Source organism: Aegilops tauschii, chromosome 2, assembly GCF_002575655.3.
Source record: "Aegilops tauschii subsp. strangulata cultivar AL8/78 chromosome 2, Aet v6.0, whole genome shotgun sequence".
NCBI classification, from domain to species: domain Eukaryota; kingdom Viridiplantae; phylum Streptophyta; class Magnoliopsida; order Poales; family Poaceae; genus Aegilops; species Aegilops tauschii.
In genome coordinates this window covers 248,922,221-248,948,119 of record NC_053036.3, presented here as the reverse complement: position 1 = coordinate 248,948,119, position 25,899 = coordinate 248,922,221, and positions in this window count along the sequence as shown.

Below are 25,899 nucleotides of genomic sequence, written 5' to 3'. Positions count from 1 at the left end.
ATGTTATTATGTGACAATGTTTGGCATGGGGGCTGTTACCAATCGAGCGGACTCTATGTTAGTCACGGATAGGGAAAGATAGTGATCGGGTGCTTACCCCGGGTACTTGAGGTACCGCGGGTCGTGGATGACACAGAAGTTCCCCGGATCTTGTGGGTAAAGTGTGCAACCTCTACAGAGTGCCAAACTATTCAAATAGCCCTGTCCACGGTTAAGGACAATTGGATAACCGCTCTTGGGCTACGTCCATTGTTTATGAAACCTGGTGTGTGTGTGTGTTGTTGTGTGGAGAAAACTACTTGAGTCAAGTCGAATGACTCGACACATTGATTAAGTTGGAGTTGATCTAAACTCTGTTTATGTTAATATCTGTAACCTGTTCACACGATATCTGAATGCTTATGATGCATGCTTTACAAGTTGTTGGACATATCATTGCAGTCAAAACTAGCTTTCTGCAAATTTTCCTACTTAGTGCTATATCATGCATTGTCACACCTTGTTCCAAAACATGGGTTGCTTGCAAGTACATGCAAACGTACTCACTGGTTGTCCCTGGCTATTTACTTGGCCAGGCTTGAAAAAATAGAATAAGATGAAGAGTTCTTTGGTGACGAACATGCGAGTTAGGACACTCTCCCAGTCAGAATGCATGTAGGGTTAAGGCAGATGACATGGGTTCATGCTATCATTGAAGATTTCCGCTGCGACTTTATGAATACTTGACCATAATGGTCATAATTTGTGTAAGACTCTTGTTATTCAGGTTCCGTGTGTTCAGTGAGCATTGATCTCTAGGATCACTGTACACGTGCATTCAGTGATCACGACTCATGAGTCGGGGTCCCCACGGGAACACACATTTTTTCTCCTTAGGAGGGTTTGGCATTCACCATCTTCTGTTAGTAATTTAAACAATCATTTTTCTAGAAGGTCCCTATTCTTAACCTCAAGGTCATAAATGCCCAACCCGCCATGGTCTTTGGGACGGCAAACCGCACTCCATTTAGCCAGTCGATATTTCTTTTGCTTGCTATCTCCTTGCCGAAAGAATCTTGATCGGAAAAAAGTTAAACCTATGTAATACTCCTTTCGGCAACTGGAAGAAGGAAATCATATATAGTATGATATTACTTAGCATGGAATTTATGAGGACCAATCTTCCACATAGAGATAGCACTTTACCTTTCCAACTGCTAAGTCTTTTTGCGGCCTCTCCTCGGCTTGTTTCAATTCAGGGTTTGTGAGTCTCCGGTAGTGTATCAGTATCCCCAAATGTGTGGTCGAAAACTGGCCCAACCCACATCCGAAAATTTCAGCGTACAGGTGGGCCTCCTCTTGAGCGCCGCCTAAGAAAAACAATTCACTTTTATGAAAATTGATCTTAAGATCTGAGAGTTGCTCGAATGCTGACAAAATCAGTTTCATATTTCCTGATTTCTCGAGGTCATGATCCATGAAGAGAATCTTATTGTCGACATACTGTAGTATAGAGAGACCACCATCAACTAGATGATTTACAACACCATCAATTTGTCCATCAACCTTGCCACACTCAATCATGACCACTAGCATATCCGCCACTTTATTGAATAGCATGGATGATAACGAGTCACCTTGGGGCAACCCCTTCTTCATTTGGAAATAGTGTCCAACGTCATCATTGACCTTAATGGAAATACTACCTCTAGAAACGAAGTTATGGATCATAGTGCGCCACTCTGCAGAAAATCCTTTCATTCCGAGAGTCTGTTGTAGGAAGGGCCACCTGACTTTGTCATAAGCCTTTTCAAAGTCTATTTTGAGTACCACACCATTCAACTTATTCTGGTGTAATTAATGGACTGTTTCATGAAGGATAAAAACTCCATCTAGGATGTGTCTACCTTGCATAAAAGTTGTTTGTGAAGGATGAATCAAATGTTCAGCAATCGAATTTAGCCAATAGTCACAACCTTCAGGAATACTTTAAGAATAATATTTAGGGGGCAAATAGGTCTATATTCTTGTATCCTTTCATCCTCATTAACCTTAGGTAATAAAAAATCTCGTCGAAGTTTAAGAGGAACAATTCTAGTTGGCCAATATGGAAGTGGCTAAACAAAAGTAGGAGATCCGGTTTGATGACTTCCCACAAGTTATGATAGAACTCTGTGGGCAAACCATCCGGACCCGGGGCTTTGTTATGCTCCATTAGGAAAAGCACCTTTCTAAGTTCCTCCTCATAGTATGGGGCTGTTAGAAGGTTGTTTTCCTCATCAGAGACCTGGGGGGATGTCATCTATTCGAGACTCATCCATCGAGAAGTTTCCTTCCTTTGGGGCTCCAAACGGATTTTTTAATAATTAGTGATGTAAGATTTAAGTTGCTCATGCCCCTCAATCATTTCCTCGAGGATGGTGTAGGTGATCCTTGGCGCTTACACTCCTCCTCATCATCCGTGAAGCTCCGACAATACCTATGCATGTGGACGAGTGGATTGTCAAGTAGTATACCATCCTCGAAGGGGTCAACTGAACACGCGTAAAGGAGATGATTCACCTGCTTGAATGTGAAGTAGATGTCGAATGTGTCACTTGCCAAATGGACTCTTGACATGGTGATGTCCGTAGGATGCTCCGCATCAAAGGTTTTCATTTCAGCCCCACGATTCTGAGCAACTCCTATCCTTTCTTCTGCATGTACTTTTACTGCGGATTGGTGCCTCCGTATTCAGATTTCTTCTATGAGTTGATGTTAACCTATGTATTCCGATTGCTTGATTTCACTCCCAACGCCATGACATGCACAACAGTCTTCGCGCATTTCTGTGAGAACTTCATCGGAGTTATGCCCAATGTGGATCTGTTCCGCCATTTCTTCATCCCTCCGGTGGAGAATGATGCGCTGTCTAGAAGCATGTCATGGTTCCCGAAGGGGAAGACGGACCAGAGAGACTACATCCCTCGACAGCTTCATGGCAAGTGGGAGGAATGGAGAGGAACTTGGTGATGGATTCAGGAGGAGGACTTCCTGGCATTCTGCTTACCGCGGACGAATAAGATCGATCATAACGATGATTGGAAAAGGTATGGTGCCAGCGAGAAGAAACTCCGCCCGATCCTGAATAGGATTTCCAATCTGTGGATTGCTGGCCTGACCATAGAAATGGTCGGAGCTGACTTCTTGCGGCATCACATTGCTCCACTACAGTGGAGAGATATGCCGACATGGGTGTATCAGAATGCCATGGACAAGATGTGGCTGTACCCAGGTCACGGCCGCAACATGACGGTGCTGGGCCATTCTTGGCTCTGTCAGCAGCTATTCCACAAGTTGGGCTCTTTCCACTTGCCGGCAATGGTCGTGCCGCTGCATATCAACTTGGAGAGGAGCGCCATCTTGGCGTGCATGCCAGATTGCTCCGCTGCCGGGGTCAAGGAAAGCTAGAAACTTCCCAAGTTGCCAGATGAGGTGAAATGGGCTTCTGAGCTAGAGGAGAAGGCCGAGCTAGAGGAAGATTACCTTGTCAGGGAAACCACGGAAGAGGAGCAGGAATATATCGCCAGTAGGATCAAAGAGGCCCGTAGATTGGATGCTGCGAGGGCTGCAATCCATGCTAAGATTACTAGAGATGAAGAGGAAGAGGAAGAAGAGGATGAAGACGTGGATCATGATGAAGAGCCCATTGAAGAGGGACGGGAAGGGCTTGTAGGGGACGAGGTTGTCGGGGCAGAGACAACCAAAAACCCAGGAAAAGAGGATTTCCAGGTCTCCGAGCGGCTGCACCGTCTTCGCGCAGGGGCAAGCAAGAGCACATGGGTACTCCCATGCCCCGTCCTGCCTTCGCGGCAAGGAAGTCCACCACCAAGGTCGGGAAGCAGGAGACAATACGCCAATAGCTTACATGGCAAGTCAATCTTAAGCCTCCGGCTCCCCGAGAAGATCTTTCTGAGGAGGAAGAGGACCTGCTCCTACCAAGCTCACCGTCGCCGGCCATCAAGAGGGCCAGGGAATCTCCACCGTGAACAGAGTACCAGATGAGCACGCTCATCGAATCTGATTAAGAGTAAGCAATTTCCCGCCTCATCATGTCTCAATTTATCTCATTTGTCGAATCTGATTTGTCTCTTTCTTGTTTTCAGGGACGAAGAGACATTTATTCATCAAACGAAGCGGGCTAAGACATCAGCAGGCCACGGTTTGCCATCAAGAGTTGTCCAGGACACGCCGATGGTCGACACCATGGCCATCAGCCCCAGGCTAGCCCCTGTGTCAATAGGTGCCACAACCTCAGCCGGCTGAAACAAACGTCAAGGCTCGCTCTTTTGGTGATTGCAAGGAGACAGGAGGGGAGCACCAGGGCGAAGAGAACCAATGAGCAGACCGCGTGTCGGTGCAACAAACCTTGGGTCTGTTGCCCAGACTGTGCACAGGCACGAGAGCAAGATCGCAGCACCAAGGTCGGATTGGAGCACAAGGGATCAGTTCTTCGAAGGACCAGCATAGAACACAAGAAGACCAAGACTAGCCAGAGAAGCAAGATATTGCTAAGGGAGAAAATCTCCCTTGCCAGGCAGGCGAGCCTGGCATGGATGGGATTACCCCTGGAAGCAAGCCTTCCGGTCATCCCGGCAGGCCTGCCGGGGCTGACGGAGGCAGGGCCACCTCACCGCACCACCTCACCATGACACACGTCGTCGATCGGTGCGGTGTCAAGCTCCAAAGTGTCTAAGTGGCTGCTATTCGCCACATGGCAGCCACTTCCTATAGGAAATGCCTCCAAGCGACACCCGTCCTTCGACGTGTCGAGCAAGCAGGTAGGAAGCTGGCAAAACAGCCCGGCAGGGCCTGCTAGGCAAGCTATGATGCGATGTTGAGCAGCGCATTTAATGCGCTCTGTCAGCCTGCAGATTTTGGTATAATAGCATTGTTTGCTATCTAATCAATGCATAATGACTGATTTGCCACTGTGGTGACCCCTTTATCTATAAAAGGAGGCCAAAGGCAACCGTAGAAAGGGTTGGCTAATCCACCCGCCTCACACACTCAAATGTGCATAGCCGTTTTTGCCTCGAGGCAACCCTGCCGGGCATGCAATTGCGCTGACCACCATTTTTCCACCATCAATCCACCAAAGCAGGAGTAGGGTTTTACACCTCACGGCGGCCTGAACCTGGGTAAAAACTACCCGTGTGATCTCTGTCGTGCTATTCCACGCTCCTTTGCTCTTTGCGCAATGTGACATCCCCCTGCCGAACCAGCAAGGGACACTTGGTCCCACAGGTGGTCATGGTTTCCCACGACATCTTTGGCGCACTAGGTAGGGGTATCACTTGTGCGAACCTGAAAGCGTGAGCATCGCGTCATCTTCATCACTGTTTTCATCATCGATGGCTCCATCCACTATGGCGCCCAAGAAGAAACCCGGTGTTGCGGCTCACCCGTCCACCTCGAAGGCTCCGACGCCGTGGCCACCAGTGCCGCAGGGGATGCGGAAGCGCACGAGGACGTGGGCGCTCCGGGGGACGCGGTCGGCGCAGGTGGCATTGCCACCACCTCCCCCGCGGCTAAAGCAGGAACAGGAGGCACTGGAGGAGAGAAGCATCAGCAACACCCAAGTGGTCATGCTCCACGAGGTACAAATGAAGGGGTTATACCGTCTATACCTCTTCCCCTCGCCGAAGGGCACAGTCACAGTGGTGGCGCTCGGGCTGGTGCAAATCGCCGCCCTTCAGCCGCAACCGCCATGGGTGCAATCGAAGCGCGCGCGCCTCCCCCGGAGAGGATCGACCCAGCCACTGTGCCCAATGTAGCCACTGGCCCTCAAGAACCTTCACCGTGCCACCATGCTATCCATGTGGCCGGCTCACAACAGCGAGGGTGTGACGCCATCGCCACTGGCACCGTCAGGAGCCGGGCGACGGTACGATCTACATCATCATCGCCGATGACAAGCACCGCTATGGAGGCCATGGCGCGGGCCTAGCTGCTGTTGAGGTTCCCACCGGCGGCCGATCAGATGGATGAATGGAGAGCCACCATTCAGAGTCTGATTGGCTTCGCCGAAGCTGGGGGCTCACAGCGAGCTTGCTCGCCGCGGCCTCCCCAAGCGACGACAACGGCTCGCGCTGCTGGCCATATGGAAGGGGCCACCCCCACTGTGCAGTCCCCACCACGGCAACCAGCGCGGGCGCTGCAAAACCAATAACCCGATGACGTCTCGATGGCCTCTTCCGACCCTCGAGCATGTCTAGGCCAACGGCGAGCCCCGGAGGACAGGAAAAGGGGAGGCGCGCGCGTCGTCATCGAGCAACGCCGCGACGACCACCGTCGGACCTGATATGGTCGTGGCTACCCCTAGTACTGATATTGTTTCTGTTGATTTGTTAGCTGCATCAAGAAGTCTCCTTGAAGAAAAGGACGTGGTGCATGCAAATTCTGGAAGAGACCTCCCGCATGCAAACTCATACGAACATGTAGCTTCGCATGCCAGATGGAAAAATGATATTACTTATTTATGTGCTAGTGCAATCGGAAGATCAACCAAGCTCATGTTTTGTTCAATGGCCTTGCATGCGCATGTGTATTGGGATGAAAGGAACGAGAGTTGGTTCAAACTGAAGGACATCAAGAGAATATTTATCTTTCTGTTTTTACCAAGGAAAGAGAAAGACGAACCTTATTTATCCAAGACATGTTATGCGTGGGATCTATTCCAATGTTTAAAGTCTGTTGGCTAGGGTCCACCTACATGCAGGATCAGGAGATGGCGCACACCAAAGTTACCTTTTAAAATTGTACTACTAGTCACTTGTGTATTTCCTTCTCAGCCGTGAGTTAGAGATAGGGTCAGATATTGAGTATAATTCTTGTGAGTCAAGTTACAAGGGTCAGCTTGTATTATAAAGCTGTAAGTCCGTGCGCCATGTAATAGTTAGGTTATTTTCAGATGAATTAGACACGCGTGTGTTTTTCGTCCGTTGGCCATTATCGAGTTTAGAGAAACCTTGTCAAAAAACTCTGTTGGCATATTGAGTTCCTGCGACGCGACGCCTGGGAGATTACAAGCTGAGCCTATACAGTTCGTCCACGTTATTCCTTCGGATCGAGGGGTTGGCGTGTTGTTTCTGTGGAGTTTGTGAACATCTTCGTAAACCCGCAACAAGTTCTTAATGCGATGGAGGTTTGTGTCATGAAAGATCGGGCCATCAATGAATCGACCCTCGCCTCGAGGTTCGCTCCACAGCAGGACCAATGGGTGCAATGGTCCAGAGATCGATGAGCCTGCTCAAGGATTACGGGTGCCTGCCTTTACTCGTGAGCTGCGGCAAGTCCGTTGCCCATCCGCTCGCACGTTCAAGCCAGAGATACCCGAGAAGTATGATGGGAGGTTGAACCTGGCAGAATTCTTGAGCATCTACACCATCGTTGTTCAAGCTGCCGGAGGAAGAGATGAGAAGGTGCTTGCCAACTACTTCCCTTTGTTGCTCAAGTCCAATGTGAGGTCTTGGCTGATGCACCTAACGGAGAGCTCCATTTCGTCATGGGCTGGCATGTGCCATGAGTTCATTGGCCCCTTCATGGGCGGCCATCAAGAACCAGGACGGCCCAGCGACTTGGAGCTTCTCCAACAGAAAGAAGGAGAGACTCTTCGCAAGTATTTGCAGAGATTCAGCAGTCCATAGGAATATTCCAAATATCCACCCAGCGGTTGTGATAGCTGCCTTCCAATCCAATGTGCGCAACCGCAGGATACGTTCCAAGATGAATGTGCGGTTGCCCAAGACTGCGAAGGAGCTTTACACCTTGGTGGACAAGTGTGCTTGGATGGAGGAGAGAAGAAAACTCCCTGGAGAGGAAGATTGCATCAACATCTACTCAGAGGATGATGATGAATCCACCAGTCAAAAGAAGAAGAGCAACAAGCACAACAACAGGTGCAAGGATAAGGTAGTGATGACCGTCGAAGGATCGGGCACGCTTAGTACCCACAAGAAGGCTAAGGCCGAAGCCACCGGCAAGGAAGATGCCTCGTGCGCTCACTACCGGGAGGCTGCAGCTGCCGAGAGGGTCGGGAAAGGCGATGGGCCATACTGCAAGATCCATCAGACTAAGGGCCACAATCTCCAAGAGTGTCATCAGGTTGAACAGCTCGTCAAGAGGCAGAGGGCTGAGTATGTGAAGCATGATAAGGACAAAGTTCGGAACAACACTGGCGGGAAGGGCCGGGGCAGTGAAGCAAATCGCCACGGCAAGGCTTGTCAAAACCAAGGAAAATCTGCGAGGGGCCGAGAAAAGGAGGTTTGCAATGATCGGAGTGATGGAGGAGATGAAGAGGAAACCAGCGAGCAGGAATTCCAGAAGGCCACTGACGCCCTGTGCAATTACGGGGGTGCATCTTTGCACTCCTCTCACCGCCAACTTAAAAGGTGTGCCCGTGAGGTCAATGTCGTGTAGCCAACGGCAGAGTCTCGGAAGCCACTCAAATGGTCATGCACACCCATCATCTTTGATGAAGAGGACCATCATCACCAGAACACCACGGTAGGATGTTTTCCATTGTTGGTCTCTCCAATGATTCGCAACCTCAAGGTCACGAAGATGTTGGTTGACGGCGGGGCTGGGTTGAATTTTATTTCCCCAAAGGTTATCAACAAGCTTCAGAGAACAGAGGAAGAGCTAAAGGTCATGGGCACGTTTCAAGGAGTTAATCCCGGCAAGAGTCATCCTAAGGGAAAGATCACGTTGCCAGTGACATTTGGGGGAGAATTCAACTATCGGACCGAGAAGCTTGTGTTTGATGTGGTGGACCTCCCCCTATTGTACAATGGGATCCTTGGACGCCCAGCCCTGGTGAAATTCATGGTGGCATCCAGGACGCAGTCACGGCAGAGGCCACGGCAGCAGGAGTCTCCATTCCGCGGAACGAGAAAGACGCAATCGTTTGCATGGATAAGACGTACCAGGACGCAGTCACAGCAGAGGCCACGGCAGCAGGAGTCCCCGCCAAGGAGAATAGAGGAAAGAAGAAGGATAGTAGGGACACCAGCAAGGAATCCGGGAAGCTTATCTCTCCGGAGTGTGCTGCGCCTGTTGATGACTTGCCAGAGAGTTCTAACAGCAACAGATCCAAGGTCGCTGCTCCACATGTGAAGAAGGTCCCTGCAGGGCTGACTGGCATTGATGGTACCTTCACTATCAGCGCGACCCTTGATGACAAATGGGAAAGCACGCTTGGTGCCTTCATGCGGGCGAATGTCGATCTATTTGACTAGCAACCTTCTCATATCACCGGCATTCCCAGGGAGGTAATCGAGCACCACCTTGTTGTCTGCCCACATGCCTGACCCATCAAGCAGAAGGTTCGAAAAGCAGGCCATGGAGAGGCAACAGTTCATTGCCGAAGACATTAAGAAGCTTCAGGTAGCTGGTCTGGTCAGAGGAGTACTGCATCCAACATGGTTAGCAAACCCAGTGGTCGAACACAAGGCTAATGGAAAATGGAGGCTTTGCATAGATTTCACATATCTCAACAAGGCTTGCTGAAAGGACCCATTTCCCTTGTCGCGCATCGACCAGATTGTGGACTCCACTTCAGTTTGTGATTTGCTCTCCTTTCTGGATGCATACTCTAGGTATCATCAGATCTTCATGTCCAAGGAAGATGAAGAGAAGACCTCGTTCATCACCCCATGTGGTACGTACTGCTTTGTGCGCATGCCTTTCGGGTTAAAGAGTGTTGGGTCCACCTTTGCAAGAGCAGTCCAGATTGGTTTTGAACCACAGTTTCACAAAAACATTGAGGCTTATATGGTGACATTGGGGTCAAGACCAAGGATAGATCAACCTTCATCTAGGATTTGGAGGAGACATTTGCTAATCTCTGCAAGATCAACTTGAAGCTAAATACGGAGAAGTGTGTGTTTGGCGTTCCCTCCAGCAAGCTACTTGGGTTCTTCATCTCCCATCATGGGATCGAAGCCAACCCCGACAAGATCAAGGCTATCAAGCAGATCCAGGCGCCCAGGACAGTCAAAGATGTGAGGGGTCTGATAGGGTGGTCCCACTTAGCAGATTCATCTCAAAGTCTGCCGAGCGCGCCCTGCCATTCTTCAAAATTTTGAAGAAGGCAGGGCCCATGAAGTGGACCCTGGAAGGAGATGCAACTTTGCAAGATTTGAAGACCTACTTGTCCTCTGTGCCCACTTTGGTTGCCCCTAAACCACAAGAGCCGTTGCTGCTGTACTTAGCGGCAACTAATCAAGTGGTTAGCGCAGCCCTAGTGGCACAGCGGGAAGTAGAGGAAACAAAGAGTGAGAAAAGCCCGATAGGATGGGATGAGGATCAGGGCAGAGAAGAGCACGACAGCAGGGAAACCCCAAGGACATGGCAAGGAAGAAAGTGGTGCAACGCCCAGTGTACTTTGTTAGTTCCCTATTACAGGGGCCTAGATCGAGGTAATCTGGTGTGCAAAAGTTGATTTTTGGCCTCATCATGGCCTCGAGGAAACTACGCCACTACTTCCAAGCCCATGAGATCACGGTTGTCACCCGCTTTCCATTACAAAGGATACTCCGGAACCCTGAGGCTACCGGTAGAATAGTGGAGTGGGCTTTGGAGTTATCCAGCTATGGCCTGAAATTTGAGAGTACATCAACAATTCAGAGCAGGGCATTGGCAGAGTTTATTGCAGAATGGACGCCAACCCTATATGAGGAAGTACTAAAACAGTTACCCCCAGCAAGGAGGCTCCCCACGAATGGATCATGTATTTCGATGGTGCATTCTCCCTGCAAGGTGCAGGGGCTGGCGTGCTTCTCGTTGCTCCTACGGGAGAGCACTTGAAGTACGCCATCCAAATGCATTTTCCTAGGGAGGAGGCAACAAACAATACATCAGAGTATGAAGGGATCCTTGCTGGGCTCGAGATTGCCACAGAATTGGGAATTAAGAATCTGATCATTCGAGGAGATTCACAACTTGTGGTGAGACAAGTCAACAAGGAATACCAAAGTCCATTGCTGGAGGCATACGTTGAGGAAGTAAGAAGATTGGGGGAGCACTTTGACGGATTGCAAATAGAGCATGTACCCCATGCGGAAAACAACATAGCTGATCATCTGCCAAAGTGTGCTGCGCAAAAACTTCCTGTGGAACCAGGAACTTTTGTTCTCCATCTTACTCAGCCCGCCGTATCCCCGGCAATAATGGCCGGAAAGAGGAGGAAGTTGGACTCTGGTAAGCCTCTCCCCGTAGAGCCTCCCCGGGCTCCTGGTAGGGACCCTGCTGGAAGCAACTCCCCATCGACTACCGGGCTGCGCACTCCTGTCGGGCCATTGGTCCCCGCGGTCGAGGAATGCGCACCCGCAGATGAGGAGGTGCCGCTAGTCCTTGTGCCCAGCCCCAGGCTCCAACTTGGGCAAGGCACATAGTCCATTTCCTCCAAATTGGAGAACTTCCCGATGAGCAGGAGGAAGCTAGAAGAGTTGCCCGGAGGGCCAGTATGTATCAGTTTGTCGATGACATTCTATACAGAAGAAGGCCCAACGGTGTGAAATTGAAGTCCATCTGCTGGGAAGAAGGAAAGGAACTGCTGGCGGAAATACACAAAGGCATGTGTGGCTCCCACATTGTATCAAGGGTGTTAGTTGGGAAAACATTCTGGCAAGGATTCTATTGGCTCACAGCCCTCCAAGATGCGGTCGAGCTAGCCACTAAGTGTGAAGCCTGCCAGTTCCATTCCAAGAACATCCATCTGCCCGCACAAGCTCTTCAGAAAATCCCTTTGTCATGGCCGTTTTTGGTCTGGGGGCTCAATGTCCTCGGCCCTTTTCACCGAGCTGCCAGGGGCTTTGAATTCTTGTCTATTGCCATCAAAAAGTTTACAAAGTGGCCGTAAGTAGATGCCATGAGAAAGGTGACTGTTCAGTCAGCTATCAAGTTCTTGAAAGGATTGGTGTGCCTCTTTGGGGTCCCTGCATGGATCATCACCGAAAACGGCACCCAGTTCATGAGTCGCGCCTTCATGCAATACGTTCATGCCCTCGGAAGCAAGATATCATTTGCATCTGTGGCACATCCCAGAAGCAATGGACAAGCTGAGAGGGCGAACGCTGAAGTGGTGCGAGGACTCAAGACAAGAACATTTGATACACTTCAGTAGTGCGGCAGGCGATAGATCGATGACTTGCCGGTAGTTCTTTGGTCCCCCAGAATGACACCAAATCGAGCTACCGGGCATACTCCCTTCTCCCTAGTTTATGGGGCAGAAGCAGTTATCCCCACAGAACTCATTTATGGGTCGCCTTGAGTGCTTGCCTATGATGAAGTAGCGCAGAATGAGCATGGGCGTGACAACGCCGTGCTTCTCGAGGAGAACCTTCTCCGGGATGTTACGCGTGCTGCATGCTATCAGCAAGCCCCACATCGCTATCACAGCCGCAGGGTTCATGCCCAGTGTTTTGAGGAAGGCGACCTTGTCCTTAGGCGGGTTCAGTCCGCCAAGAGTACGAAGAAGTTGACGCCGAAGTGGGAAGGCCCTTACCAGGTAGTACGAGTCACCAGACGTGGCGCAGTCCGTCTGGAGACCGGAGATGGCATTCAATTGCAAAAATCATGGAATATTGATCATCTCCGCAAGTTCTACCCGTAAGGCGGGCCCGACAGCCACCCTTTTGTACAGGCCTTGCACAGTTGCATGTAACCCCTTGAACAAAGCCAGGCGCCGATCCTGAGCAACAGATAAATAAATGAAGCACTGGGGGCCCCGACAAATTGCATGCATGCATAAGAATTTCATGAGCATTGCATGTTCATATAGATAGGACCGCATATGGCATCATTTCCATCTGCATAAAACTGCAGGTTCCTGTCGGGAGTTTGGCCTCTAAGGGAAGCTGGAAACATGAACCAAGACTGTGATCTCCAGGAAGCCAAACAGATAAGTTCTATCTCTTGTCCATACGTGTTCTGTAAGAAAAGACTTGTGCATAAGAAAACCTCGCCACTTTTTGGAACTTAGGTGCTCCCATCCCTCGACTTGAACGCTGCTTCGGTCAGGATGGTCGCAGTGGCCTTTGATGAAAAAAGATTGGTCGGGGGCTGGTCCCTCATCACAATTTGTGCCCGGTAGGCTTAGTTCCCCGGCAGCAAAATAGAGGGTACCGACAGGATAGCCTACCGAGGGAAAGTCATTTATTTAAAAATATAGAGGCGTTCCACCTCTGCAGGGACATACACATGCACGAGTCCCGGGCAAGGTTCATATTTTTCATTAATATGTAGATTAAATAGGTACAGACCTTATAGGACACACATATGGATTCAAGAGATTACATTATTTGAACTCAAATTTGGCAAGTGCCTACAGGTTTAAGATTGAAAAAAGAGAAGTGCCCCGTGATGCCTTTGCCCTTGTCCATCTCCTCAGGAAATTACAGGACCAAGGAGGTAGGAGGCGGGGCCGGCTGGGATTCGGCGCCTCCCCAGGATCAGGATGGCACCACTTCCTAGCTAGGAGGAAGAAACCGGAGGGCAGGTGTGGATGGTGACGCCGATGGAGGCCCAGATAGGAGAGAGAGAGTCACCAGCAAACATGACTCATCGAAACTGTCGTTCCTGTTCTTGACGCGTCGTGGGTTGCCGCCGCCTTCCATATCACTGCCACCCAAAGACCCCAGGACGACAGCCATGTCGGGCACCATGCTCTCCGGGTAAACCCAGAAAGAGCATGGTCGTGCCCAATGTCCCTGACATTAGAAACCACCGCACGTTCGGAAGATGTGCATGGGAGCAAAGAGCCCTCCTGCACGACAAGTGGACGATGCCTAGGGGGGTCAGGACCACCTTTACGACCCCCCTTCCGGCGCCACAAGAGAAGGAGGAATGGCCCACGACCGACTATGTCACGACCGGTTTTCCAATAAAACATTTATTGAGAAACCGATCCCTTTTACGGACCAGTAGAGAAGAATTCCTTCTTACTTGTAGACAATTTCTTGATTACAGAAATATCCAGGAGTACTAAATATAATACAAGGTTGAGCAGAGCCTGCTCAACAATTTATTACTAGCACGCCGATAATATAAATAAAGGCGGATATGACACAAGGGGGGGTACGGTGGCATACTACTGACTCGTAATAAAAGTGATGGTGGATATGTCACAGTCAAGTGGGTGACATGACTCCTGAATCTAACAGCTCTTCGAGCGTGGGAGTGAGGCTCGAGGATTCTTATTGTGGGTGGCAGAAGCGTATATAATACAAGTGACCAATATCCAGGATCGCACGGGACTGACTGGGACTCCTCTAGGCGTCGGACTCACTATCAAACTCTTCATCCATGAGATCGCCTTCGTCAACATCTGGCCAAATCAACAAGCCAGGTGAGTACTATGAAAGTACTCGCAGGACAGTTTGGACATAAGATATAACAAATGTAAACATGATGCATATGAACAGATTAATAATGCGCACTCAGATAATAAAATAGCTATGCATGGGAAATAAAAAGGAAGTAGGGCGGTAGTCCTCCCGAAATCCCAATGTAATATTGAAGGCCAATCGAGTGTCTGAATGACCCCTCGAAAGGATACAAATAAATTAACAGTGCCGCAGTCAGGCGTCAAGGCGACACCACATAAAGGGCTTATAATGGAATATAAACGACAGTGCGCGCCACAGTCGGACGTCTGAGCGACATCACGTAAAGGGCTTATATCAAAAGTAAATTTCAAGAGTGCCACAGTCGGACGTCTGAGCGACATCACATAAAGGGCTTATATCAAAAGTAAATGACAAGAGTGCCACAGTCGGCCGTCTGAGCGACATCACATAAAGGGCTTATATCGAAATTAAAAGGCAAGAGCGCCACAGTCGGACGTCTGAGCGACATCACATACAGGGCTTATATCGAAAGTAAATAACCAGAATGCCACAGTCGGACGTCTGAGTGACATCACATAAAGGGCTTAGTTCACATAACTTGATATTCCAGTAACTCATGAATTTGAATCACCTCAAGGATATACTCAGGTACGAAATAATAAACCGGTTAGTCCATCCACAGGAATAACATTCAACAGAGTTTACCACTCAAGCTTGTTTACCGGGGATTTCCACGGAGACTGACACAGGGACTGACATGGATATGGATATGCTGGCAACGGTCTTTGACCATGGACACGATGACTCGGAAGAATTTGACTCTGCAGAGTTTGTACTCTTAACCACAGCCAACGGATTTCAGTAGTCACAAAGGACTAGTTCCGTTTACAGTATTTTAGGAGAAACACGTCTAACCAGTACACACCCATTCCACATTCCGATGCCAGGAATCACCCCAAGCAACGTTCAATAAAAACTTTGAGACGGGGAGGCTACAACCTCGAGTAGCCTGGGATCAAATTTATACCGCGCGCTCTAAGGGGTGCCCCCCTCTCGGTCCCAACCGGAAACACCCATGCCCCCTGACCAGATGACTGGCTTTAATCTAGGGCCATGGAACCCTCATCCCGGCCCCTCTATTTGGTGTGTACAAGGAAAGAGGTTTGCAACTTACTAAACTGTATTCTTTGCAGAAAACATGTGGCAGCACGGGAGGGGACAAACGATAACGTGGCTCGGTCCACATTAACGTCGGAGTTTAACGGTTGACATAAGACTGGTATGCTACAACAATACCATCTTACTACCTCTCATGTCACCACATGATCAGGTCATCTCTCATCAAGAGATTCACAATAAACTTCGAAGCACACGGTTAGTTGCCTTGCTTGCAACGAAACACTTACCGATGCCCATATTGCATGCACAAACTAATCAAGCAAACATGCAAAACACCCATCATATCAAAGGTTCAAACATGCTTGCCTGGTTCGGAGAAGTCGGAGTCTAGCTCGGCGAAGTTCGCGGCTCCGTCACCTCCTCCGGAACCTACGGTATAACGAAACCGTATACTAACGTGAAAACCGTTGCGTGTATAAAAATTGTTCCAAATAAATACTATAAAAAACTAGACAAAAATATAAGACTAACAGAAAAAGAATCAATCAAAAAGCATATTTTGTTTAAAAGATATAAGGGTTTTAGTCCAAGGACTAATCTGTGATGAAACAGAAAAGATCCAGGGGCTTGTTTGAGGAAACAGAAAACGGTTCGGTAGGAAATACGTTAGCCCAGTGAGAAAACACATTTTGCCCGAAGGCGCTTTCAGAAAACGGTTCGAAGGAGGAAGGAGAGAGGCTGACGGGGGGGTCCCACCCGTCAGGTTCAAAACTCCAACAGAGTTCGCCGGCGCCCGAAGGCTGCGGTGGTCGCCGGCGTTGAACCACGGCGAGGCAGAGTGATCGGAGGGTACCTACGGGTTCAGGGTGCCCTTCCACGTCGGTGGGTGGTGGACTTGTCCGTCGGCGAGCACCACGTCGACGGCGACCCTATCTCCGGCGAACCGTGGTTCGGGCGATGGTGGAATACTCCGGTGGGTGCTGCAAACTCAAATTGGCGCGCGGGTCAGAGATGTGGATGCACTAGGAGGCGGCAAGAGTTGAGAGGTAGGGGTGCACGCACGGGAGTGAATCATGCTGGATCCCGAAGCGGGTCGAGGCGGCCGGAGTTGGGGAAGAAGACTCCCTCGGGGGCTGCCCAGTGGCTTGGCGTGGTACTAGTGGTGTGTAGAGATGGTGCGCGTTCGAGTTCGAGCTCGGGACCTCCTTTTATAGGCGATTCGAGGAGGTGGCCGTGAACGGGATAACGCCGGCGAGAAATTACGGCGAAGCAGAGGTTGGGCAGCGGGTTTAGGTGGCTAGGCATCATCGTGGTGGATCACTAACACCGTTTCTCTGCTCAAACCTCGGTCGGGCTCGCGTAATCCACTGGCCCTCGACGGAACGGCCGTACGGGCACGACGGTGGCAGGGAGCGCGCTCCGCGCCTTCCAGTTCACGACGACGGACCTGCAGCGTGCATAGGTGAGTGGACGGCCACGTGGTGGCCTCTGGTGGCTTGGGCGGCGCTGGACGGCGCCGTCCGACGCTGCGCCTCTCTGGCAGCTGCAATGGGCGCTGTTGCTGCCACTCACGGGGAGGCGCACCTCTGCCAGCACATCGCCGACGCCCGCAAGTGTCCAGGCGATCGTGCGGCGTAGGGATAAGAAGGAAGGAACAGGGAGCAAGGCGCCACCGCGGCTACTGGCGAGATCAAGGTAGGTTTCTGAAGAAAACGACATCGGCCACTGAAACTGTTTACTGAACTTTCTGAACTTCGACAGTAACAGTGCCATTCAGGTGTTCGACGATATGATTTGGCATGAGGAAAAAAATTTCTGGAGCTGGGACTTGGTGAGGTGACCTCTCGATGCATCCAGAGGCTGCCTGAATTATCTCAGATTTTTAGGAGGAGGAAACAAATGAATTTCATCAAATTTGACAAATATGGTCCAAACTTGCAGCAAGCGCAATTTGAAATTTTTGAACTAGAGACCAGTGGATCTTCATGGATCTTGGTTGAGAGCTCTAAGGACTAGCTAGGGAAATTTGTTTGGAGGCAAAACTCAAAGGAGAAATGGTAGTTCCTTTGTAAATCTCCAAGGGTCAAAATAGAAGGCAGAAAATATTTTTGATAAGAAATAAATGGAAGTAAAATCATGGGGAAGTTCAACTTGCTGGATTTGAAGTTTATTTTGACACAAACATGGGGAATGGCTTTTTGGGAGGGGATTTCCACTTAGGTCATGGCAAGAGGAGATTTTGAAAGGGGAAAGGATCACTCCAAATGCCATAGGGCTATTTTAAAAAGAAAAGATTTTCAAGAGTTTTTCCCAAATGAAAAACATTTGTGTTGAGTCAACATAAGATGGAAAAACCTCCAAGACCAAAGATCAAGTTTTGGATGGAACCAAATAAAATACTTGTTATAAAAGAAATTTTTTTTAGAAGGAGAGTCCTTTAGAAGGAAAATTTAAATAACCTCCCTCAAATCAAAAAAAAGTTTGATAAAGCCACATAAATTTTTTTTGGGTGTCACAACACCTACCCCCTTAGGAAAAATCTCGTCCCCGAGATTTTAGCTGATCCTCAAATAGATGTGGGTACTCTTCCTGAAGAAATCCCTCTCTTTCCCACGTTGCTTCATCCTCGGTGTGATTGCTCCACTGAACCTTGAAAAATTTAATCGTCTTCTGGCGGGTTCACCTTTCAGACTCTTCCAATATTTTTACTGGCCGCTCTCTGTAGGTGAGGTCTGGTTGCATGTCAATGCTTTCATGAGATACATGCTTATCCGGGTTGCTCACACACTTCCTCAACTGCGAGACGTGGAACACGTCGTGGACGTCTGACAACTCTTTGGGTAGGTCCAGCTGGTAGGCTACTGTGCCTCTTCGTGCAACTATACAGAAGGGTCCAATAAATCTTGGGGCTAGCTTCCCTTTAATTTTGAACCGTTGCAGGCCTCTCATAGGAGACACTCATAGGTACACATATTCACCGGGTTCAAAGCTGACCTCACGATGTTTTCGATCGTAATAGCTCTTTTGTCGGCTTTGAGCTGTCTTGAGTCGGTCCTTGATTTGTTTAACTTTCTCCTTGGCTTCCTTGAGCATGTCTGGGCCGAAAATACGACTGTCACCTATTTCTGACCAGTTTAATGGGGTACGACATCTTCGTCCGTACAATGCTTCAAAAGGTGCCATTTGTAGGCTGGCTTGGTAACTGTTGTTGTATGCGAACTCGGCATACGGCAAACTTTCTTCCCAACTAGATCCATAGGTGAGAACACAGGCTCTCAGCATGTCTTCTAGGATTTGGTTCACGTGTTCCGTTTGTCCATCAGTCTGGGGGTGGTACGCTGTACTGAATGCTAGTTGCGTGCCCAAAACTTTGGGACTCCATGTAGACAAACTATACGGGAGAGATAAAGCTTAGCAAGCCTCTGAGTGGAGTAGGTCGTCTTCACGGGAATGAAATGTGCTACCTTGGTTAGCCTATCTGTGATGACCCATATGGCATCATTTCCGCGTTGCGATCGAGGTAGTCCGACGATAAAATCCATTCCAATTTCATCCCATTTCCACTTAGGTATCCTGTTTGGCTGTAGCAGCCCTGCTGGTTTTTGGTGCTCGGCTTTAATGCGCTGCATGAATCACAACAAGCAATGAATGCGGCTATATCCCTTTTCATGCCGTGCCACCAAAAAATTTCCTGAATGTCTTTGTACATTTTGGTTCCTCCAGGGTGGATTGAATATGGGGCGGTGTGGCTTTCGGTTAGGATTTGCTGTTTGAGGTCCTCAATGTTTGGTACGCAAAGTCTGTCCCCGTACCATAATGTTCCCTCATTGTCTGTGACGAACTCTGAAGCCTTGCCAAGGCTCATCTTTCTCTTTATACCTTCGATGCTGGGATGTCCATGCTGAGCCTTCTTAATTTGTTCCATTAGGGTGGGCTGTATCTCCAGATTTGATACGATGCCCTCAGAGACTATCACCATGTTGAGTTTAGCGAACTCCTGCGGAAATTCAGGCCTCAAGTTCTGTGGACTGTCGTTGCCCGAGCTGGGGTTTCGACTAAGAGCATCTGCCACTACATTTGCTTTCCCTAGATGGTAGTGAATGCTGACATCATAGTCCTTGACTAATTCCAACCAGCGTCGTTGTCGTAAATTGAGATCTGGCTGCGTGAAAATATATTTAAGGCTCTTATGGTCCGTATATATTTCACAACGATTTCCCAGCAAAAAGTGTCTCCACTCTTTGAGTGCATGGATGACTGCTGCTAGCTCCAAGTCATGAGTACGATAATTTTCTTCATGTTTCCGTAGTTGCCTGGAAGCATATGCGACAACTTTGCCGTCCTGCATCAATACGCACCCGAGGCCCTTCCGGGATGCGTCACAGTATACTTCAAAACTTTTGTGTATGTCCGGCACTACCAAAACCGGTGCTGTTGTTAACTTCCTTTTGAGCTCTTGGAAACTCTTCTCGCACGCTTCGGTCCATACAAATTTCTTGTCTTTCTTGAGCAACTGTGTCATTGGTTTTGCCACAGTGGAGAATCCTTCAATAAACCTTCGGTAATATCCAGCCATTCCTAGGAAACTCCGTACATCTATTACGCTGGCTGGTGGTTTCCAGTCAAGTATGGCTTTGACATTTTCTGGGTCTACGGCCACGCCTTCTTGGGTCAATATATGGCCTAGAAAACCGACTTGTCTTAGCCAAAATTCACATTTGCTAAATTTGGCGTACAATTGATGTTTCCTTAATTCTCCCAATACAATTCTGAGATGTTCAGCATGTTCTTCTGGTGTCCTTGAGTATACCAGAATATCGTCAATGAACACCACGACAAATTTGTCCATAAATCTCATAAACACTTTGTTCATGAGGTGGACGAAATATGCGGGGGCGTTCGTCAGTCCAAACGGCATTACTCTGAACTCATATAATCCGTATTTGGAGGTGAATGCTGTCTTAGGGACATCTTCTGTCCGTACTTTTAATTGATGATATCCCGATCTTAAATCAATTTTTGAGAACACCTTGGCTTGTGCGAGCTGGTCAAACAAATACTTTATCCGTGGCATCGGATATTTGTTTTTGATGGTGACCATATTGAGAGCTCGATAGTCTATACACAATCTCAGTGTCCCATCCCTTTTCTTGGCGAATAATACTGGTGAACCCCAAGGTGAGGAGCTGGCTCGAATAAATCCTTTGTCCAGTAATTCTTTTATTTGCTTCTTCAATTCTACCAACTCGGAGGGTGCCATTCTATGAGGTTTCTTATAAATGGGGGTGGTGCCAGGTGCTAGTTCAATGCTGAACTCTATCTCTCGGTCTGGTGGCATGCCTGGTAGTTCTTCAGGAAATACGTCGGGAAACTCACAAACCACTGGAACTTTTCTCAATTCTGAAATGTCCACCTTGTTCAACTTTGGTTGCCGTGACCGTGGTCTCTCTTGAGCTGTAACTTTTATTGTCTTGCCGTGATGGTGAGTGAGGATTACAGTCCGATTGAAGCAGTCAATAAATCCCTTGTTGGTGGTTAACTAGTCCATCCCTAGGATAACATCCAGTCCTTTATTTTCCAACAAGATGAGATTTGCCTGAAACTTTAGTCCTTCAAACTCAATAATCACTCCTTGGCAGTAACTCTGAGTGATCTGCTTATTCCCGGGGGACTTGATGATCATAGACTTTTCCAAAGAAAGTATCGGAAAACCATGTTGCAAAACAAAACTCTTCGATATGAACGAGTGAGAAGCTCCAGAATCAAACAAAACCGTGGCAGGTATTGTGTTGACAGGGAACGTACCGAGCACGATATCTGGGGCATTCTGTGCTTCTTCCTTGGTCACATGGTTCAGGTGACCCTTCTTGTGATTGTTGTTGGGATTGAAATTGTTACGCCTGGGGGCTGGATTAATTCCACCATTGTTCGGCTTGGGTGCCGAGTTCCTTGGTTTTGGGCACTGTTTGGCATAGTGCCCTTCCTCTCCACAAGCATAGCAAGTGACCCCTGGACGGTACGTAAAGTCCTTGTCCCTTGAATGGAAATGTTTGGTTGGCCTTAGAGCAGTGGTCGTGGACTTTCTCGCTTCATTCCTCTGAATATCAGTCTTGCTCCGGTTGCTGCGAGCATGAGCCGTCTTGTCCCTTTTTCGCTTGCGAATATCCTCCAGGCTGCGGCGCTCATTCTCCAATGTAATAGCCTTGTCAACCAGAGTTTTGAAATCGGGAAAAGTGTGTACGACCAGTTGGCATTTTAGTGCTGGCGCCAGGCCGTCCAATTTTTTTTCCATTCTTTTATTCTCAGTCATATGCTCATCGTAGGCATAACAAGACAGTTGAGTAAACTGACTGTTGTATTCCGTCACTGTCATGCCTCTCTGCTTGAGGTCATCAAACTCCCTTTTCTTGATTTTTATGATGCTCCTGGGGATGTGTGCCCCACGAAAGCCTTCCTTAAACTCTTCCCAGGTGATGTTATGTTCACTTAGGTGCATGTGTAGGAAATTTTCCCACCATGCGGCAGCTGCTCCAGTGAGGTAGTGAGGTGCATAAAGCACCTTCTCATGATCAGAACATTGAGCAATAATCAACTTTCTTTCGATGTCTCGAAGCCAATCATCGGCTTCAAGTGGCCTATCAGTGTGAGCGAACGTTGGAGGGCGTGTCTTCTGTAGTTCAGACAACTTGGAGTGCGGTTGGTATGGCTCATGGTGATTTCCCATATTGATGACGTGATTCATCATTTCTTGGTGTTGCTGTTGGCTTTGTTCGAAAAGGCGGCATACTTAAGATAAGGCTGCCTCGCTGTCCTGTTGACTAGACTGTCCCTGTGTGAAGTTGTTGCTTGTCTGTGTTCCATAAACTTCTTCCGATGGATTTGGCATGGAACGAGTCCACGGACGAGACATTTTCCACTCTGGGGTATTATTTCGCAAAACTCATGTGAAGAACTGTGTGGCACAAGGAAAATTTTGCAAAGGAAAATTTTTAAAAGACCTCAAGATTTTTCAAGAAAATATCTGATTTCGCACGGAGAAGGACTGCTCAGTACATATCTTACACGCGATAGGTAATTATACGATACAACACTCAGGATGTGCGTACCCATTCCTGACATGTTATTTAGGCTAGTGCACTTCTCCGGGTCCTACATGATGCGCACACAAACTACTACAAACCTATGTACATATGAAACATATCATACAAGCAGGCACATCGCGCGGCTACCAGGCGTACTCAGTCGGAGATGGTGAAGATGTCCTTCTGCCTGCCGAGGGTAAGACCCAGCGGTGCAAGAGACTCAACCTCCACCTCCTCCCTAATAGGCTCCAGGCGCGTAGCACTGCGCTGAGGAGATGGCGCGGGTGCGACAGGCGGTGGTGTGGGTGCGGCAGGCGGTGCAGCTCTGACTGGAGTAGGAGCAATGACCTGGTCGAACTCCTCAGTGGTAGGCAGACGGCGAGCGGTGGCCAAAATGGCAGGTGAATAGGATGCTGAGGACGAGACGAAACTCAGTGGCGGTGCCATGTGGAGAAGCTCCCTCCTGTTGGCAGAACAGCCCCGAACTAAGTCCATGCGGGCAGCCACAAGATCGTCCACGAGGTTGTCGAAAGCTGCCTCCATAGCTTTGAGATACTCAACAAGCACCTTGATAGCTTCATCCCTCTCTCCCCTATGGCAGGCGAATGCATAGTGACAAGTATATGGCACATGGCATGGGAGGTAGCGGTAGCGACGAGTCTTCATCGTAGGAAGAATATCCCGAAGGCGAGCTATTGCCTCACGGGCGGCTATCTGCATGGCATGCCTCTCCGTAGGCATGGCCCTTCCCACAAAACGGAAGTGGCGAGATGCAGAATGTCCTCCCTTGAATTGCACCACGGCCTGGTGCATAGACACGTCGTCGCTGAGCTTGTGCTGGTAAAGCGTGAACTCCGGACGAGTCGTTGGCCCGATCGTGAGCTTGGTGATGGAGACGAGGAGTTTGACAATCCCGTCGGGCACATTAGTGAACACCCGAGTCTCGCAGTCGCTGCCAGCCATCTACAAAAGTAGGCAACAATTCTGAGTAGTCAAATCATAAATTTATGATGACCAACAGAAAATAGCTACATTTGCAAAATGCTGAAAAAGCACTAAAAACGCTAATAACCGATTAGCGATCGCACCTAGTGGCTTCCTACAGTCAGCCTGGCTCTGATACCAAGCTTGTCACGACCGGTTTTCCAATAAAACATTTATTGAGAAACCGATCCCTTTTACGGACCAGTAGAGAAGAATTCCTTCTTACTGGTAGACAATTTCTTGATTACAGAAATATCCAGGAGTACTAAATATAATACAAGGTTGAGCGGAGGCTACTAAAAAATTTATTACAAGCACGCCGATAATATACATAAAGGCGGATATGACACAAGGGGGGTATGGTGGCATACTACTGACTCGTAATAAAAGTGATGGTGGATATGTCACAGTGAAGTGGGTGACATGACTCCTGAATCTAACAGCTCTTCGAGCGTCGGAGTGAGGCTCGAGGATTCTTATTGTGGGTGGCGGAAGCGTATATAATACAAGTGACCAATATCCAGGATCGCACGGGACTGACTGGGACTCCTCTAGGCGTAGGACTCACTATCAAACTCTTCATCCATGAGATCGCCTTCGTCAACATCTGGCCAAATCAACAAGCCAGGTGAGTACTATGAAAGTACTCGCACGACAGTTTGGACATAAGATATAACAAATGTAAACATGATGCATATGAACAGATTAATAATGCGCACTCAGATAATAAAATAGCTATGCATGGGAAATAAACAGGAAGTCGGGCGGTAGTCCTCCCGAAATCCCAATGTAATACTGAAGGCCAATCGAGTGTCTGAATGACCCCTTGAAAGGATACAAATAAATTAATAATGCCGCTGTCGGGCGTCAAGGCGACACCACATAAAGGGCTTATAATGGAATATAAACGACAGTGCGCGCCACAGTCGGACGTCTGAGCGACATCACGTAAAGGGCTTATATCAAAAGTAAATTTCAAGAGTGCCACAGTCGGACATCTGAGCGACATCACATAAAGGGCTTATATCAAAAGTACATGACAAGAGTGCCACAGTCGGACGTCTGAGCGACATCCCATAAAGGGCTAATATCGAAAGTAAAAGACAAGAGCGCCACAGTCGGACGTTTGAGCGACATCACATACATGGCTTATATCGAAAGTAAATAACCAGAATGCCACAGTCGGACGTCTGAGTGACATCACATAAAGGGCTTAGTTCACATAACTTGATATTCCAGTAACTCATGAATTTGAATCACCTCAAGGATATACTCAGGTACGAAATAATAAACCGGTTAGTCCATCCACAGGAATAACATTCAACAGAGTTTACCACTCAAGCTTGTTTACCGGGGATTTCCACGGAGACTGACACAGGGACTGACATGGATATGGATATGCTGGCCACGGTCTTTGACCATGGACACGATGACTCGGAAGGATTTGACTCTGCAGAGTTTGTACTCTTAACCACAGCCAACGGATTTCAGTAGTCACAAAGGACTAGTTCCGATTACGGTATTTTAGGAGAAACATGTCTAACTAGTACACACCCATTCCACATTCCGATGCCAGGAATCACCCCAAGCAACGTTCAAGAAAAACTTTGAGACGGGGAGGCTACAACCTCGCGTAGCATGGGATCAAATGTATACCGCACGCTCTAAGGGGTGCCCCCCTCGCTGTCCCAACCGGAAACACCCATGCCCCCTGGCCGGATGACTGGCTTTAATCCAGGGCCATGGAACCCTCATCCCGGCCCCTCTATTTGGTGTGTACAAGGAAAGAGGTTTGCAACTTACTAAACCGTATTCTTTGCAGAAAACATGTGGCAGCACGGGAGGGGACGAACGATAACGTGGCTCGGTCCACGTTAACGTCGGAGTTTAACGGTTGACATAAGACTCGCATGCTACAACAATACCATCTTACTACCTCTCATGTCACCACATGATCAGGTCATCTCTCATCAAGAGATTCACAATAAACTTCGAAGCACACGGTTAGTTGCCTTGCTTGCAACGAAACACTTACCGATGCCCATATTGCATGCACAAACTAATCAAGCAAACATGCAAAACACCCATCATATCAAAGGTTCAAATATGCTTGCCTGGTTCGGAGAAGTCGGAGTCTAGCTCGGCGAAGTTCGCGGCTCCGTCACCTCCTCCGGAACCTACGGTATAACGAAACCGTATACTAACGTGAAAACCGTTGCGTGTATAAAAATTGTTCCAAATTTTTTCCAAATAAATACTATAAAAAACTAGACAAAAATATAAGACTAACAGAAGAAGAATCAATCAAAAAGCTTCTTTTGTTTAAAAGATATAAGGGTTTTAGT